The sequence below is a fragment of the Hemitrygon akajei genome, chromosome 8 (assembly GCF_048418815.1).
Source record: "Hemitrygon akajei chromosome 8, sHemAka1.3, whole genome shotgun sequence".
Classification (NCBI taxonomy): domain Eukaryota; kingdom Metazoa; phylum Chordata; class Chondrichthyes; order Myliobatiformes; family Dasyatidae; genus Hemitrygon; species Hemitrygon akajei.
The window spans coordinates 34,661,323-34,680,774 of record NC_133131.1 but is presented as its reverse complement, the minus strand read 5'-3'; the positions used below and the strand labels follow the sequence as shown (position 1 = coordinate 34,680,774).

The window sequence follows — 19,452 nt, the reverse complement described above, 5'->3', positions numbered from 1 at the left end:
AAAGGGATATGGGAGCAGAGTAACATGGATAATGTGTTCACAAAAAATTAAAAGTGGCAGGGCAGGTTGAGAAAGAGGATATAAAAGTGTATGTGTGCATAAAGTGGTTAGAAAGTGTGTATAAAGCTTACACAATTCCAAGCTCTCTCACCAGAGATATGGGTGAAAACAAAATGCTATGTTGATGCTTTACAAAACACTGGTCTGGCCTCAACCAGAATACTTACTGTACTTGAATTCCTTACACCACATTAAAGGAAGAGTATCCACAAATGATTTACACGCTTGGTTTCTGGGATTACAATGAATCAGTCGAGAAGCTGGGGCTGTCTTGTTCGGAAAAGAGAAAACTGAGGGAGGATTTGAGGAAAAATACAAAATGATGCAGGCTATAAACAGAGTGAATCATGGGAAGTATTACTTTTGGTGGAGGCATGAAAGGGTAGAGATGACGGATATAAAATAAAAAGGACACAAATTAAAAGTTATGCGGGAAATCCTTTTTTAAACACAATACACAGTTGGAATTTGAATGTGCTACCTTTAAAAGAGGTGGAGGATGAGTCTATGAAGTCCATGAGGCATAGGAGCAGAATGAGGTTATTTGGCCTATCAAGTCTGCTCTGCAATTCCATCATGATGGATCTATTATCTATTATCCCTCTCAACCCCATTCTCCTGCCTTCTCCCCAGACATCTGTGGTAATAAAATTCTCTGTTCTAAAGGGACTTCCTTGTATCCCGAGGCTGTGCCCTTTGGTTCTGGACTCCCCCACTACACGAAGCATTCTCTCCATGTCTATATCTCAGCCTTTCATTATTTGATGCATTTCATTGAGATTCTCCACTCCCCCCACCCCATTTCCTCTAAACTCCTGCAAGTGTAGGCCCAGAGCCATCAAACACTCCTCATGTATAAACCCTTTCATTCCCAGGATCGTTCTTGTGAATCTCCTTTGGATTCTCTCCAATGCCAGCAGATTCTTTGTTAGATAAGGGGCCCAAAACTGCTCACAATTCTCCAAGTAGGTCAATTGCACTGGAGTGACCTTCAAGGGGGAACTCGGATAAATATAATTAGTAGAAAAAATTTGGAAGGGTGTGGAATAGGAGCCAGTTGCTGAAACTACAGTGTTATTTTTATATGGTTGTAACATGGAAGTAGGTTCACGGGTTTGGTGAGTGAGACAGAAGACACTGATTATGAATTATCATATTAAATCTTTTATTTACAAACAGTAAGAGATTTGACCAAGCATCTAAGACCCCAAGTCACATAGACTACAAAACTACGTAGTCAACAAACAGATACTTAACTAAGAATGTGTGTGGGCTCCTCTAAGTCTGGAGCATGCTTTCCCAATAGTTCTTCAGCACTAGTTGTAACCTCATGCTCTGGGAATCAAAGGACACAGATCGAGTCTCCTGCACGTGCTATCATATTCCCCGAGGTGCCTGAAATTGGACACCAGTGCCATGGCACGCAAAGCAACGAATCTGATGGGCCAATCCATGAAACTGCTTTCAACCGACAAGTCAATTAACCCTTACATGACAATTCACCCCTCGAAAGACATGACACCCTAATGTCAGATGAATTCTAAAATTGTGATTCCGACCGAATACAGTTGTTGAGAGGGGAAGTGAGACTACAAGAATGTAATGGTAGTTAATAAAAAAGAGAAACCAAGCATCTTCACATTTTGTAGTTAGTAAGCAAGAGTAAAAGTGGGGATTTGACCTATTAGGAACAAAGATGAATAAAATCAAGAATGAGGCAGGGGACAACACCGGAATATTTAATGAGTACTGTGTATAAGGTTCACTAAGGAAGAACATGCTAACAAAACATCTACAAAAAGATGTATAGCAATATATAGAATAGAAATTAATATAAAAGAGGAACTTGAAGACCAGGCAATGGCTTAATGATCTATCTTCTCTGAATGGCTTGCTTTGGGTTGTCAGGTTGCTTTGAGAAATGAGACTGGAGACAGCAGAGGGTATTGTCAGTATCTTCCTATTTGTCCTAGATATGGGGAAGGTGCCGAAGGAATAGAAAGTAGCAAACATGACATCCTTGTTCACAAAAGGATGGAAGGACACTCTTAATACACACAATATGATCAGTTTAATTGGTGCTGTCAAATTTTATAAAACAATAACAGGGAGTAAAATTAACAGGCACTTAGTTGATTGAGTTAAATGAGAAGAGGCAATAAAAAGATTCAATAATAAGACATTGTAAAACTAGTGTAATTGTTTTGATGAAGTAACAAAATTAGTGAACTCTGTTGACTCTAAATTTTAAGAAACATTTTGGAAAAGCACTGCAGAAAAGGATTGTTAATAAAACAGAGGCTCATTGTAAGCTTGGATATATATTTGGCTTAAAGATAAAACTTAAATGGTTGATCTTCGGACTGGACAATGACAGACTCTCGTGTTTACCAAGTGCTATTTCTAAGCAACACACGCCATGGAAATAAATAGTGGTCAACGTTTTGGGCCAAGACCCTTCTTCAGGATTGAAGAGCAGAGGGGAAGAAGCCAGAATTAAAAAGGTGGAGGACGGGTGAGGAAGGAGTATAGCTAGAAGGTAATGGGTAAAGTCAGATGGGTTGGAAAGATGATGGACTGGGGAAAGAGGCAGCTTATGGGAAAGGAGAGTGAACCATAGGAGAAAGGAAAGGAGGAGGGGCACCAGGGGAGATGATGAAAAGGAGAAAAGAGGTAAGAGGCCAGAGTGGGAGAAGAGGGAAGGGGGGGGTGGAATTTGCTTTTACTGGAATGCGAAATTGGTATTCATGTCATCAGGTTAGAGGCTATCCAGATGGTATAAAGTGTTGCTCCTCCACCCAGGGTGGCCTCATCGTGGCCCAAGAGAAGGCCATGGACCAACATGTTGGAACAGAGCATGCTATTTCTAAGAATGTTTTCAATATAACAGAAAAGGTTTTGTTTTCAAAATTTGGCAATGGTATCCAGCTTGGAAGTGTGGTGAATGTTGAAGATGATATCAATTGGCTGCTGTAAAACAGAGGCCAGCAGTATAAAAAATGCCAGTTAGAGCAATGTGAGGTGATTTATTGAAGTAGAAAAGATGGAGAGAGACAATATGGACAACAGTCCAATTCACCAAGAATATGCAAGACCAGAGGGATCTGAGGATCTACCTGCATTAATCCTTGAAGACAATAGCACATTGAGAGAGTAGTAAACACAGCATGTATGATTTTAAGTTTCTTAGAGATTGTTATTGAGTACAAAAGCAGATAATTCATTCTGAACCTTCATTAAAATCTGAATCAGCCTCACAATTAGCTTATTGCATCCAATTATAATCAGCAGACTTAAGGAACAAGTTGAAGATATCTGGGAGCAGAGAAAATTTCCCAGAACGTTTGCAGGGCTAGGGAATTTTAATCACAGATTGGAGAAGCTCAGGGATACCTTTGTAACAAAGGAAGTTGAAAGGAATGTAACATTATGACAGGGTGGATGAGGTTGACAGAAGAAGCAACTTCCAGTTGCAAGTGTTTTAAGTATGTGGACACAGATTTAAAGTTTTGAACAAGTGATATGAGGGTTATGAAGAAGGAAGTGTTTATGTGGCAAGTGGAATGACCTGAGATTCTACTGCTAGAAGTGGATATCATGATTTCAGAAGTTGGATAGACACAATGGGTATAAAATCAGAAAATAACTGACTAGCTCTGGAAAGAAGTGACAAAAACTCAATGGGCAGAATGGTCTTCTAAGCTCCACAAGGACCCTCTGATCTTCTGCAGCAGTCTGCTAGCATTACATTGTCAGTGTGACTTATAATTTTTATTTTTATCACAATCACATGATTTTATAAATTATGCACTGTTAGAGAAGGAGGATGGTTTCATATTGCAGACTGACATAGACTAACTAGGTTAAAAGCTGTCGGATCCTCGCAGAAGCATTAAATTTTGATAAGTAGATGTTCCTCCATCTATTGGCAGCTGGTGCACTGGGAAAACTTGTGTTTCTCTGCACAGCTGCTGCAGCGACTATGCAATGCTTTTGTGCATGTCACCGTCATTTAAAAGGTGGGTGGACATTAAATGTGGGCAAAAAGATGGTGGTTGGTGGTGGGAAAAGCAGTTAAGTTCAGTAAGTTTCAGGTGAAGAGCTCAGAGGTCAGATTTCAATGCGTGGCACTGAGATTTTAACTCCGAGTGTGCTGTTCTTGTTCTTCATCATTTCCCACGGTAGCACAGCAGTTAGCACAGACCTATTGCAGCTTGGGGCAATCCAGAGGTCAGAGTTCAATCCGGCGCCATTCTGTAAGGAGTCTCTGTACCTCCTCCCATGGAATGCAAGGGTCTTCTCCAGTTCCTCCACTTTCCTCCCACAGTCCAACGATGTACTGAGTAGGTTAATTGGTCACTGAAAATTGTCCCATGATCAGGTTAGGGTTAATTGGGTTTGTTGGGGGTTGCTGGGGGCGGCTTGGCTGGAAGGGCCTACTGTATTGCTACCGGGAGAAAAGGAGGGACTTAAGAGAATGCCGCTGAACCAGGAAGGACTGAGCAATCCCTCATCAGAGGAGTCTTTTGGGTATTCTGATAGATTGAGCTTTGGGGTGTGGGGTGTCAGGTGAGGGATGAGGAGAACCTTTGCCCCTATATGACTCAAAGGAAGATTTTAAAGCTATTTTAACTATACATCCTCTTCAACCTAATACTGACATGGTCCTTGCCTTCCGTCAGATAGTATATTTCTTAAATTTCAGGAAACTCAATAAGCCACTGTCAAGTTGTAAAGCAAGGTGCTTCCAACCTTTCTGAAGTGTTTAAGTTGTTGCTTAGCAGCTGATTTCCTGGCTGCATCTCCATTAAGCCTGGGACTCCTTACACTGTAAGGAATATTTAGGATTTTAAAAAAATTTGTTCACAGACTCGGACGTCTTGGGATGTTAAATTTTAGCTCCCAGTCACTACAGGAAGGGATAGCAAGTTGATAAGATCAAGCCAGCCATTCTTAGCAGGGGCCAAAAGGAACTAAATTTGCAGTCCCTGTACTTGCATGACAGTGTACAATTAACCTGTTCCCACTAATTGCATTGCAAGGACCCCAGGTCTTATCACGTATGAAACTTTATCATACGTGCACCTTGTTATTTACTAATTTATTTGTGGTAACGTTACTTTATGGGTTATGTGTGTGAGTTATATGACTGTGTTGTGCACCTTGTTCCGGAAGAATATTGTTTAGTGTGTATACATGCATACGGTTGAATGACAATAAACTGAGCATGAACTGTTATATTTTACCAAGAGCTCCACTAGCCTTGGTTTGTGGGAGTGAAATAAAGTATTCAACTGAGAGTTGGAAGGTTCAGCTCACCTTTAGTGATCTGAACGGTTACATAATTACCCAATCTGCAGTTATTTCTCCGATCTTGAGGGTTGAGGAAAAATATATAATGGATCAAATGGTGTGGTGCTGGCATCATCAGGTGAGATGCAGTAGAGATGGAGGAAGTGGGAGGATGAAATTGAATCCTTGAAAGAAGCAGAGTGGAAAGAAGTATAGTCCAGGGAGATGTGGAGGTCCATTCTTGCCACATCCAGTTTTGGGATACTGTATTAAGAAATTGAAGCCTTCAGTGAATTGAACCGACAACACAGACTTTACGATGGTTGGGAACCCAGGTGGCGTTTATTCACACCACTTCTCGGTGAAGAAAGTTGTAAATTTTTCATTCATACCTTTACCGCTCTGTTTCTGGACTCCCAGTAGGGCTGTCTCTCCCAGCCCTGGTGCAGCTTTGGTCTGATGCGTCAGCAATCTCACAAATGCTGATTGACCCATCTAGTTTCCTCCAGCAGGTTGCTTCTTGCTTCAGATTCCAGTATCTGCAGTTTCTTTTGGCTCCACGAGTAACGGTTTAATATCCATCACCAATCATAAGTGAATAGAGCAGTGTTGATCTGATCTGTCGGTTATGAAATTGTTTACTTCTGTATATGTATGCTGCCTCCATTGTTTAGTGTTGATTGGTTGCTTCAGCAGGTTAGCATTTACTTACTGTCCTTGCGCTAATGGCATTTTGACCAACAATGCAGGTCTTCCATTTCTGTTGCACATTGCTATGGAAGGATGCTTCACTACTGTTTTCGTAACCAGTTTTTTTAAGCAGTCAGGGTTGTTAGCCCTGAGCTGAAGTCCCCAAACCCAGTGGAGTCTGACCTCTACCCATTGACCTGTTTGGCATGGGTGTCCCTACCAAAGCCAAAGCACAAGGTCCTGATCTAGCCAAGATAGTTCTTCTGGTCAGTGAGGCACGGAAGCCTCTAAACCCTATGACAAGGTTGCTGGTCTTCTTGAAGGAGGTTAGAACTTCATTTTTTTTTAGATATCTCTAGTGTGGTTCCTGCCCCCGTCTTCTGCTGGCTTCCTTCAACAAGGTTTGATCCCCTGGCATGATGGAATGGTGCACAGGAGATTGGATGTGTGCTGAATTCATTATTTTTTTAAACTGATAATGCATAGTAATTCATGGATCTCCCAAACTAAGCTGCTAGACCTTTTGAGTCAGTTTAGTTGCTGCAGTTTAGTGCCAATCAACATAATTAGGTTTTCTGAAAGAAGGGAATAGTTAGTAATAATTGGAAAGATGAATTATTGCGATTAACACAGTAGATTCAGTATTGTTTGCCCAGCTGGTCTGAATTGGTCTAAAGCAATATTTTCCAATTTGGTATGTTCAGCAGGATATGGACGGTTCAAGTGGCTTTAATAAGAGGCAGTTTCATCAGAAAGTTCACAGAAAATGCAGAAGTAAATAAATATATACTCACTAGGTCAGCCACTCTTCAGTCAGGCCACTGGCAGTCCTCGGGTGTCCATCTCTACTGTCATCAGATATTGATGGGATGGGTGGGAGGAAGGGCTTGATTTTTAATGTACCAAGCAGAAACAAATGGGATCTTCATTCAGAAAGTTTGGAAACCATTGTTGTAAAGGAAATGACACCAGAAAACAAAATCTTTAGAATCTAATTTGGATAATGATGAATTAAAGTAATACAACCAAATCGATGAAATTAGTATTGAAGTTAGGGTTGTACATAACATTTCAGTTCAGGTACAGTACAAAGTGGATGCACTTTACAATATCTGTGCAGTCTAAAATACACTCAAAAATTCCAAGGTTGGGGAGAGCATGTGTTAAAAGGAAAATGAGTTTACTTTTTAACCATTAAGCATATCCATTTTGTATAATAAATATCAATTACAGAAGAAAGAATGTTCCTGTACAGATGGAAAGCATTTTATTATGCACCATTTCTTGCCCTTGCGATCAGGTCAATTGCAATAATTGACTCAAGACCAATTTGAGATCTTCTAAATACATATAGATGTCTGTAAACAGTTTAGGTAGCATTAGAGTCTTACTGACAACAAATATTCCTTAGCTCATTTGCTGTTTCAATCAGTTGGTGGTGTTATCTCATATTTGAAGCGTGCATCGTGTTTTGCTTTATTTTGTGAGAAGTTGTGTGCTGTGGACTCAGAATCAGGTTTAATGTCACCATCTTATCCGATACAAAATGTGTTGTTTTCTGCCAAAGGCATAAAATCACTATAAACTACAGAACAAATAGTGCAAAAAAAAGAATAATGAGCTAGCGCGTAATAATATGTGAAGACATAATTTTAGGGATATTGGAGGAAAGTATAAGTGTGCGAAACATGCTACTGGGGTGATGGGAAAGGCAGACACATTAAGGACATTTAAGAAATTCTTAGACACATGGGTGATAGGAAGATGGAGGGTTATGCAGGGGAAAGGGGTAGATTGATCTTAGAGTTGGTTAAAAGGTTGGCACAGTATCATCAGCTGAAGGGTCTATACTGTGTTATGTTCCATGTTCATGGACCACGCAGAAATCTGATGACGGAGGGGAAGACGCTGTTGAGTTGAGTGTGGGCTCACTCACACTAATTGGGCTTACAATTGTCCCAGACATGAACATGAAAGTGAGACTTTTCTCAAGCCAGTGGACTGAGCTGTACTGTATCCCAGGACCAGAGGCGACAGAGCAATGACAGATCCTTCTGGGACCTGGTGCAGCTGAAGCTCTGTATGTGCTCTGTATCCTGATTTTCATTTACACTTGAAGCGCAGCTAAATAATCTTCTGGCAAATTGAGAGGTCAATAAATAATGCTTCAAAATCCCCGCATTCGAGAAAACGTTAGTATATCTTTGGGCAAGTTCCATACTGATGATTTTGTTTTAGTCTGTTTGAGTGACTGGTAATAAACTTAGAGAGCATTTGTCCTACATAATTCAGTATTTTGCGGGTAATGATTTTGTCATTCTCTCGACTGCACTGTCCTTCAGTAACAGATGGTCTTGCTTCAGTGCATTGGGTCTTCAGCTGCGCACAGTCACAGCAGACGTCAAAGCTGCAGGTTGCACACAATGCAGATCCATGCAGTGACTGGGTAATAATACTGCAGCCAAATTGCCTTACGGAACTCAGAGACTCCAGGCCCAGAACAGATCCATCTTATCATTGCTGTAAATATCCAGATAGGCTTTATGATGATTAGATTGACGGAATGGGGATTTCAGCACCTTACATCCTGCTTAAGACTCAGCCACATGGACCGGTACCTGATCTGTTCATGTTTCAGGGTGGGCTGGACAAATGCATGTGTCAAACTGAAGAAGGCGGCAAGAACGTAAAAGGTAGAAAATACAGTAGGCCATTTAGCTCTTCATGCCTGCTTTCAATAAAATCAGCACTGGTCTTTGACCTTGTCTCCATTTTTCTGTACTAATCCCATACACCTCAATATCATTAACGTCAATTAATCTCTATATGTTCAATTTACACAGCAAAGAGCTTCAAAGCTTTGGTAGTAAATTCCAAAAGTTCTTTATTCTCTAAGTGAGAATATTTCTGGTTCCAGATATTCTGGCCATATCGTTCCTTCATCTGCCCTGTCAAGCCCTTAATGATATTGAGTTTCTCAAAATTAGAGCTTGTTTAATTATGTGTGAGACGATACCTCATATTTTTGGATCTCCAACTATTTCTTCTTGCATCAATTAATTTTAGTCTGTCTTGGCTGTTGATTAGCACCTTGCTTCCACTGTGTTGAGTGGTTTTGAAGTCTGCAAACTTGGATGCAGTTCTCTAGTATAGCCTTTCTATGTGCTTAAGCTGTGATCATTAGACTGAGGCGGAAACACCCACCCAGTGAGTTTCATAAATGGAATGCTGAAGGAACATGCTTTCTCCTGACCAAGTTAAACTTCAAGAAGGATGATTTGTTTAATAAAAGCAATAGCAAGCTCTAATGTGATAAGTATCACTTATTATCTTTGGCTATGTGTTTCAAAATGTTATTAAATAGATATAACATTTTAATTTTTATGAGTAATGATCCAATTGAATGTATTTCAATTTTGCATAATGTAATTACAGGAAAACAATAAAATAAAGTAGAATTAATATACAAGGTACAACACACACAAAATGCTGGTGGAACCCAGCAGGCCAGGCAGCATCTATAAGGAGAAGCACTGTCGACGTTTCGGGCCGAGACCCTTCAGTCAGGACTCACTTCGTCCTGACGAAGGGTCTCGGCCCGAAACATCGACAGTGCTTCTCCTTATAGATGCTGCCTGGCCTGCTGTGTTCCACCAGCATTTTGTGTGTGGTGTTTGAATTTCCAGCATCTGCAGATTTCCTCGTGCTTGCTTAATACACAAGGTTCTTGTCTTGCTGGGACATCCATTATAATTGGATGTTCTATACCAAGTAAAATGGAAATTGCCTCCACCATTGTAGTAAAATAATCTGTTCTTTAAAAGGTGACTACTGATCAAATACTGCTTTAAATTGACCAGAAAGTTAATACAAAGCAGACAAAAGCTGTGAAAACTACAAAATTTGGTGTATAAATATACCTGGCCCCCACCCAACTAAGCTACTGCTGTTGATGCTGAGTGACCAGTATTACTTATTATGCCTACCAATTTCATAACTCTAGGCATATTATTTAAAGCCCATTTAACATAGTAGATATACACGTTCATGAATTTCAAACATGAGGTGAAAGATACTTTACAATGGAGGGTTGCTACTTTTATGTTACTTTCTTCAAGGATCGAAATTAGGTTTTGAAACTGTCAGAGCTGCATTCTGAAAATTAAAACAATTTTCAGTTCTCTGTCTGCTTCTACAGCCAGAACCGGTATGATAGAATGACGTCTGACAAAATGGTTGCCCCTTGACAACATTATTCCTGACTCAAATTAATTCTCAGTGAATAATTGGATTTTTTTTTCAATGGCAGCCCACACTTATGAATTCACATTTATAATGAAATACTATCAGTAATGTTCTGGATGATGCAGCATTCCTCCTCAATGATTAATTGGATGACTTGCCTTTAAATTTCATCAAGACAGGCTCCATTGTGATCATTGATGATGCTGTAAAAATGGGCAGATGGAGATAAATAGCTTTATAATTACAAACTCCATCAGCTGCCAGATGGATCTGCTCCCTGTCTCAGTTATATCCACACCAGCACCAGTGGTCATGGAAGCTGTTGCTCAGGAACCTCCCACATTTCTTAACCTTGCTCATTTCTTGCAGCTCTCTTTGCTTCAGCTTCTGCACTCTCCTTCTGTGGTTTCACATTTGCTTTCAGATCCTCTGACTTTTCCTTGCTCTAATCATGGTGTTCTCCGTTGACCCAGCCCTGTCAATGTCTATTTCACCTTTTCTCAATCACTAGTGTCCATTCGCTGCAAGTTGGTGTCAGGCGTTCTGTTGGACTGTTTCAGCCCACCATCCAAATGTGGTATCTGCTTTCTACGTTTTTCAGAAACCTCTTCTTACTACCAAAGTTCCCTTCCTTTGCTGCAGTAGGATGGAATGCACTGATGCTGCTTCAAATGTCCTCCCTCTACAGGGCTGCTACTGTTAGAAATGCACTGCATGTGCTTTCCTATTCAGTTGGTAGATCCCAGCTGCATTCTCTGTATTTGAAAATGTTCCTGGGCGAACCCTGTTCCTGCTGCACTCCCAATGTATCCAACAGTTCTCTGCACAGTACCTTGCTGATCTCTCCAGCCATTTCATGAAACCACTTCAATCCTTCATTAAACTAATTGTGATTATACATTGGGGGATGATCATGGAAATTGCCGCTTCATTTTATACTGAAAAGCACTGGGATACACATACAAAGCAATTCCATCTTAACTACTTCACTTTCATCAGTTTTAGGTTGAATTGTTAAATATTGGAATGAATTCTCCATTGAAGCATTGTCATGCATCATACATCATCAATAAATGCTGTGAGCCAAAAGCACAGGTAATGTCTTGTTAATAATGTGTTCCAAAATATATTGTCTCCTCAAAGCAAATTGCCCAAGGGAGAGCCTCTGGCATCTCCTCAGTCACAAAGTTATTAAAGAACAATTAATGCAATTTAAAACCTCTGCTGTGTACACTTCCAACTACTAATTTTCCAAATGGGTGTAATTAAATTCAAAAAGCTCAGCTAGTTCTTGTTTTTCAATCCATATTTGAGGTACATGGATTCAGTTGAAGGGATTAAAGAATATAGACAAAGAGGCCTATGTCACCAAAATAAAGTTCTGTTTGCTGGTGCTGGAGCCCACCGTGTCTGTTGTGAAAGAGTCAGTAATGATAGGAAAATTGGTAGGCTTGCTCAGGGATCCTGTGGAATGAGGTTTACCATACAAAGATCAGTTCAAGCGTCTAGCACAAAAACTGTGCTAGAAATTATTAGATCTGTGTTATAAATGAAGGAGGTTACTTCTCCATAAAACGTCAGGACAATTGGGGCAATTTCCATCAATAGGATAAACCTTTAACACACTTGGCTGGAACCATTAGAACCAAGAGTGTAAGGCCAGGAATAGGCCATTCACACGCTTCCATCAAACAATGAGAATGGCTGGTCTGATTTTTATCCTCCCTCCCGCAAGCTATCCATAAAATCTGATTGGATATCAGGCTTTGTAAGCTGTTCTTAACTGACATCAAAATCCTTTGCAGAATGTATGGATTTGGCATGTTGAGACATGAGGAATTCAAACTAAATGTGGGTACTTAATTCAAGGACTCTGTAAATGTAGCAACCCTAAAAGCAGTTATGCACATGATAAAATCCTTAAAGGCAGAGTAATATCCTTGAAGTTTTACTCATACAGGCAATCCCTGGGTTATGAATGAGATCCATTCCTAAGTCTGTCTCTAAGTTGAATTTGTAGGTTAAGTCAGAACAGGTACATAACGGTTCTTATTTAGCGTCAGTTAGTCAAATGTCTGTCTTAGTATATAGTATATATTTTACCTTTCTATGCGTATAAAACAGTTAAGAAACACTTCCAAATACACTAAAATATCTTAAAATACTAAAATACAGTACATAATAATAATGGCCAGCTGGTGGCATAGTGGCATCAGTGCCGGACTTCAGAGCGAAGGCTCCCAAGTTCGAATCCAGCCGGCTCCCTTGCACACTTCCCATCCGTGCTGGGTTGAGCATCGATCTAGCAACTCAACCTTGTAAAAACAAGAAAGCCTGCTAAAAAAAAAAATGCCATCATGACGATGTCCCGATGACTCCACTCAGAGTCAAGGGCTTTCTTCTTCTTTACATAATAATAATACAGTAATAAGAAAAGTAACCACATACAGTACTGTACTGAAGAGAGAGAGAAGGAGAACAAACAGCGTCCTCCTTCCTCGAGCCGACGATCCGCTGAAGCCTTGCAATGTTTCCAAAATAAGCCAGTCTCATCTACATTATATATTTGGTCTGGCACATAACCTCCCTCCTCAATAATTTTTTTAAACATTTTAGGAAACTCACTCACAGCACATACATCGGCACCCGCTGTTTCACCTTGCGCTTTAATATTATGTAAATTTGCCCTCACTTTGAAACGATTGAACCAGCCCCTATTCGCAATAAGTTCTTCATCACAATCACCTTCACTTACTGTACGTGCAGCTTTTAAATCATTGAAAAGGCTTCCAACCTTTTCTTGCACTGAAGTAAAGCTAATAGGCATTTTGATCGTCAAACCAAATTATCAATAGCCTTTCCATTTCAATAATTAAACCACTGCGTTGCTTAGTAATAATTGTAGCTTTCATCAGGGCAGGGCCTGTCACATGTTCTATTATTCTCACTTTATCCTTTAAAATTGTTCCAATCGTTGACCGACTGTAGCCTAACGCTTTTCCAATGACTGATGACGTTTCACCTCTTTCCGATTGCTTTATTATTTCCACTTTATTTTCAATTGTGATCGTTTTCCTTTTCTTTGATGCATCACCAGCACTTGCATTGGATTTACGGACGTTCGTATCCTGGGGACTACCTGTATTACACAAGTGCAACACTTTATTCTTTGAATCATAGATGATTGAGAAGAGATTTGATAGAGGTATACAAAATTATGAGGAGCGTCGATAGTGGAAAAAGCCTGCTCACATTTACCCTGAGTTTAGGTAGGACTACAACTAGAGGTCATGGGTTAAGGATGAAAGGTAAAAAGTTTAAAGGGAACACGAAGGGAAACTTCTTCATTCAGAGGGTCATGAGAGTGTGAAAACCGAGCTGCCAACACAAGTGGTGCATGCGAGCTCGTTTAAAAGATGTTTGGATAAGTACAAGGATAGTAGGAGTATGGAGGGCTATTGTCCTGATGCAGGTCAATGGGAATAGGTGGTTTAGATGGTTTAGCACTGACTAGATTGTCTGAAGAGCCTGTTTCTGTGCTGTAGTTTTCTTTGACTCTGTAAACATCTACAGTCCTCTTGCGTGTACAGTGTTGTATCCACAACTGATTGGTATATAGAATTCCAAAGTTTTTAAATCATCTGAGAAGAGATCCCTTCTTATTTAAGTCATAAGTGGTCAACTGAGATATGCCACATTGTTAGACTTCCCCAACGAGTGAAACATCCTCATCACATCTATCCCAGCACTTCCCCTGCAAAAACACGACTTTCATGACAGTACCACTCACTCCAGTAAACTCCAGAGAGTACATGCCCATTCTGCATAATATTTCCTCATATGATCCTCACGAAGGAAATTAACCTCCACTTCCAAGAAGGTACACCAAACAGGAGAACAAAACACTACATGGTAGTCCAGATATGGACTCGCTCAAAACCAGGGAAAAAATAATTTGGGTTTGGAGCAGGATATGGAATATAGAATGATGCAAGCAAAGCAGCAGAAAAAAACCTAAGTGACAATAATAGCAGATGTTCAATAAGGAAACAAGAAAAAATATCCACTAATTAATAAAAACACAAGGCAAGGTAGAAAAAATGTGCGATGGTTGGAGAGATCTAAAGTTATTGGAGATAATGCTATACTGGCACTTTGGGTAAATGTTTAGTAAAGGATGGAACCTGGTGTAAGGCTTTTTACTATTGAAGACACGCAGAAAGATGTTGTTGGCATTGTCTATATAAATGCATTATGTCCAATGGGAAAGGAATGGTACAGAAGTAAGGGAGGAGACAGAAATGAATTGAATAGCATTAAGCAATGATTAAGCAAGTTATTAAATACTAACTACAAGATGAGATGAACAGGTAGACAGAAGCTTTTATGTCGTATTTTCTTAGAACACACAAGGAAGCCATTAAGCCCGTTGAGTGATAGAGTAATCCTACTTCATAATTCCACCCCCCCCCCCACCTGTTTTCCTCTAACCAATTCTTCCTATAGCTATTTTCCTGTCAGTCACCTTTGGATAACTTACAGTAGAGAAACTAATGTACCAACCAGCACTTCTTTGGGGTGTGGATAGGAAGTTGAGTACACAAGAGAAAGGCATACACTCACCATGAGAGCTAGCAAGCTCGTTGCAGGTAACATTAGAAGTCAGGATGAGAGTGGGAAGCAACAGCAATACCTGCTGCACCACTCTGCTGGCAACAGGTGCCCCAGTGCCACGTACAGGCAGCTAGCAGCTCAAATAGGGAGGGAGGTTGTGGAAGTATAATGCGCATTTGTTGAAGGCATGAGAATATGATATTCAACTGTGGACCCAGATGGTTTAATTTTAACTGGGCCAGTCAAAATGTAGGTCAGGTAAGTCAGGTCTTGCTAAGACTATCGCTTCACCTATAGACAAATCTACCAGAATGTGGTAGACCTGAAAGTAATATGAAATTATTCCATTTTAATTAGTTTGATATAAATTATGACATTGACCTGAGTTGGCCCCATCAAGATTGAACTAATGTGTCCCTTTCAAAATAGTGAATTCCCCATCCAGGTAACCAAAGAGTCCTATTTTAAGTCGACCAATTTAATTATGAAATTAGTTCTCACAGGCTCCATCTGAATTTCTTCCGTTCAAGTGGAATCCTAATTTGCATAGGCTGGAACAAGTGCAAAACTGAAAGTGGCCTCCGTGGTCAGAGAATGGGAATAAATTTGGAATGATCATTCGTCCTAGTGAGCAGAGTGGGCGTATAAAATATGTAAATTCAATACGGGGCTGCTTCAGAAAGCACTGAGTTCTTTTTCTTCTGGTGAGGTTCTTTGATCCAGCATCTTGCTTCCTGCTTGCCTCAAGTTTTCATTTCGTGGGAAATGTTGAGCCTTTTTTCTTCAGGACCAGATTCCTTTTGCTCGATTGTATCAATTCCTTCTCCTACTGCTCTCCCTGGCTGCCACTGGTTCTTCCCTCATGCAGACGTCTACTACCTCTGATCAGCAGCAGAACTATTCTCTTTCTCCTGCTCATTCAGTTTGATTATTTCTGTTGTGTTTACTTTTGGTTCATTCACACTTGGCTTCCAGTGCTTTTGAACTTGCCTTGTGTTTTAATTCTTCTTTCTTGTGCTTTGTATGGCACAGAGGAAGACCATTCAGCCCAATGGCTACGGGCTGACACCCAAGGGAGGGATCTCATTGGTCCCGTTTCACCTACCCTTTATACAGTATATTTCTGCTACCATCGTATCACAGGCCTATCTGTTCCCTGTTGAATCTTTTTGCCAATCAACATACCAGCAATTCTTTTGGATGGAATATGAAATACAGTCATGAATAGAAAATGTATAAAAAGGTATCTAGTGCTTTCCCGTCATACATGGCAAATAAACTCTTCCTGGGCTTCCAGCCAAGTACAGGTATCGATTATAAGCAACGTTTCGATGACAAACTCTGCCATCATCATTCCTGAATAAAGATGGCAGTGTTAGTCCTCGAGACGGTGATTATAATCGACAGGTGTACCCAGCTGGAAGCCCAGGAAAGAGTTTATTTGTAGAACATGTATACCCTGCATAGACGGTACTGGGAACATGAGTTACGAAGCAGTAACACTAACTACTCTTATTCCAGTATTGGTGATTTCTCCACAGGGCTCTGCTTGTAGAGAAATTGTTCTCCTTATCATAATTTTATTCAGTACTTTATAATTCTGTATGCTTCTCTCAGCACTCCTATGATTCTTAGCCTGTAGTGAGGTAATACAGAGTGACAAGGGAGCACACGGAAAGTTCTGGAAGGTGTGCCTTGATTATTGAAGGTTCTTAGTTTTCACTTAACTGTATGCTTACTGGGTGATGTACCATGATTGAATTTGTCATGCACTGATGTCATATCTGCACATAGCACACTCCTTTTCCTTTTGAAAGGCAAGAAAGAATGAAACCAGCTGTGGTAAACTATGTATACCTGTCTGGACACACCCCTCTGCTGACTGCTCCTGTGGATCCTCCCACAGACCCCTGTATAAAGGCGACTGGAGGCACTGCTCCTCCCTCAGTCTTGGACATGTCGTGCTCCCTTTTGCTGTTAATAAAAGCCTATCGTTCACTTCCAGTCTCCTAGAGTTATTGATGGTGCATCACCAGCCGAACAACATTTACCTGTTACAAATTGAACAAATTTGTTGGCATTTAAATACTTTGATTTTCTTAACTGTTCTGGTATTGATCCCCGATGCTCATCAGGTATTGTTGTCATGGCATCCAGACATGGTCTTATTGATGGCTTCACTTCTTGACCCTTCTTCATCAGTTCTGGAGCTCATTTCAGGAGTGTATTCAGTTGGTCAGTCAAGTATAACTGCACAATTTTGGTTCCCTTATTTAAAAAGGATATACTGGCATTTGAGGTAGCCTAAAAATGGGTGATTCTTAGGATGAGCGGGTTGTCCTATGACAAGCAGCTACAAAAAATTTTCTATAGTCTTGGGAGTTCAGAAGGATGATGTGTAGTGATATTGAAACACTTAAGATTGTGACTAGACATTATGGGGTAGAGGTGTCGAAAAGTTTCCTTAAGTGAGAGAATCTCAAACAAGGGGACATAGTTACAAGATAATGGAGAGGTCTTTTAAAACTAGTTGCTTAGCCAATACCTCTTACAAAGTGGTAAATTTCTGAAATTTTCTGTCCGGGAGGGCTGCTGGTATTAGATCTTGAGGTAGTTAAAAGAGGAAGTAGATGCACTTTTGAAAGACAGAGAACTGGCAAAATATCAGTAATGATTGCATTGAATGATGAGCTAGGCTTGAGGAGTTGAGTGGCCTACCCTTATTTTATGATCAGTCTTCGATATTTTGCAAACCTTTGGTACTTCAGGGGTAGTTATATAAGCAACCAATATGAATACCATCTCTGCTGTCTAATTGAGGTAATACCCTTCACAAATGTCATTAAGTTCTGGCCATGCCGATATCTGAGAAGCCTCACTGATCTGTCAGGTTAAGTGTAATTTCTCTGACTTGGTGAAGGATCGTGGTGCAAAATCAACTGGCTGTTCGTCTCCATAATGTGACTAAACTGCACCAGCGTCGTAAGATAAGGCTGTTGCAATGGCTGCATCATAATTAACAAGAACCTCTTCCCATCTCAGAATGCAACTTGTTTCCATGCCTACCTAGATTGTCCCGTCATTCTGCAACTTGTGTAGAAGTCCTAAGGCTTAAAAAATGGCAGGACAGCCAAGATAGTTAAAATTCCAAACTTGTATCAACATGCATTTTATCACCAGCTGTTGAAAGCAATGTTGACTTTTCATCAATATAATTTGCTCCAAATAGTAACCTATTCCTTCTTTATAATCAATCCATGACTGAATCGAAGTTGCAGAAAGTTGTAAAATTAGTCAGCTCCATCATGGGCACTAGCCTCCATAGTATCCAAGACATCTTCAAGGAGCGGTGCCTCAGGAAAGCAGCATCCATCATTAAGGACCTCCACCACCCAGGACATGCAGTCCTCTCATTGTTACCATCAGGAAGGAAATACAGAATCATGAAGGCACATGCTACGTTACAGGAACAACTTTTTCCCCTCCGCCATCTAATTTCTAACTGGATACTGAACCCATGAACAATACCCCCATTTTTTTTTTTCTCTGGTTTTTGCACGGCTTATTTTAACTTAACTAATTAATATACATAGTTACTGTAAGTCAGTTTTTTTCCCCCTATATCTAGCATATGTTCCTTGCAAAATTAAAAATTTCATGACATCTGCTGATGCTATTAAACCTGATTCTGAATTGAACTCAGGAAAGAATCTGAGGTGCTTTATGTGGTTAAATTGATTTATACTAGATAGAATGATAAGACAGAATAATTTGTGGATTTCAACCTCTTTCCCCTCCACTTATTCCATCTGCCCATTAGCCATACACTTCACCCAATGGGTCCCCTCTCTTTACTGTTCCTATCTGCCCTACCCATCTCTCCTGTTTGATACTCTACTCCCCCTTCATCTCCCATCATATTCTATCATCTACAGCCCACCGTTGCCTTTGTCTGTCACCTCCCAGCCTTTATCTCTATCTCCAATCTTCCTTTACTGGTGATACACAAGAAAAAAAGATGTTTCATTCAATTAAATAATGGAGAGATTACAAAATCATCTACCGTCTCTAGAGATTGTAGCAAGTTGAAACTCAAAAGCACAGAAACCAAAGATCAGACAAGAGTATTAGCATTGAAGAATCTGCCTGAATGCTGACTTTGGAGTTCCACCCAAGTTGATTTTCTTCTGAATAACTTCATATGTAGTTTAACAGGCTCTGGCTTGTTACTAGGTTTGAGTCAGAAGAGATGAAAAATATTCACTATTCTCTGGGGAGATGGGCACTGCTCCTTCTGCAATCTAGGCGTGTTTGTTAGAAGAAGTTTCCAAGAAGCTCTCTGGGAAACTTAGAAATGTGCAATGGTTCAGGGGCAGGTTTGGAATGGATTGCTCAGATTCTAAGGCGACTTACTTAGAATTTGCAAAAATCAATTTAAACCCCTTGATCACTGTAATGCAATATACAGTATAAACAAAATGTTATTAGTAAGAAACAGTGCAAATTTTACAGTATTTCTAATTTGCAAGTAAAGATTAAGTAAAATTGAGC

At 40.1% G+C, this 19,452-nt stretch overlaps 1 protein-coding gene across 2 annotated transcripts in view; it reads left to right on the top strand.

The window, feature by feature from the left end:
* The window catches only part of LOC140731786 (syntaxin-1A), a 301,889-nt gene that overhangs the window by 181,990 nt on the left and 100,447 nt on the right, over positions 1-19,452 (top strand). The window lies entirely within an intron of this gene.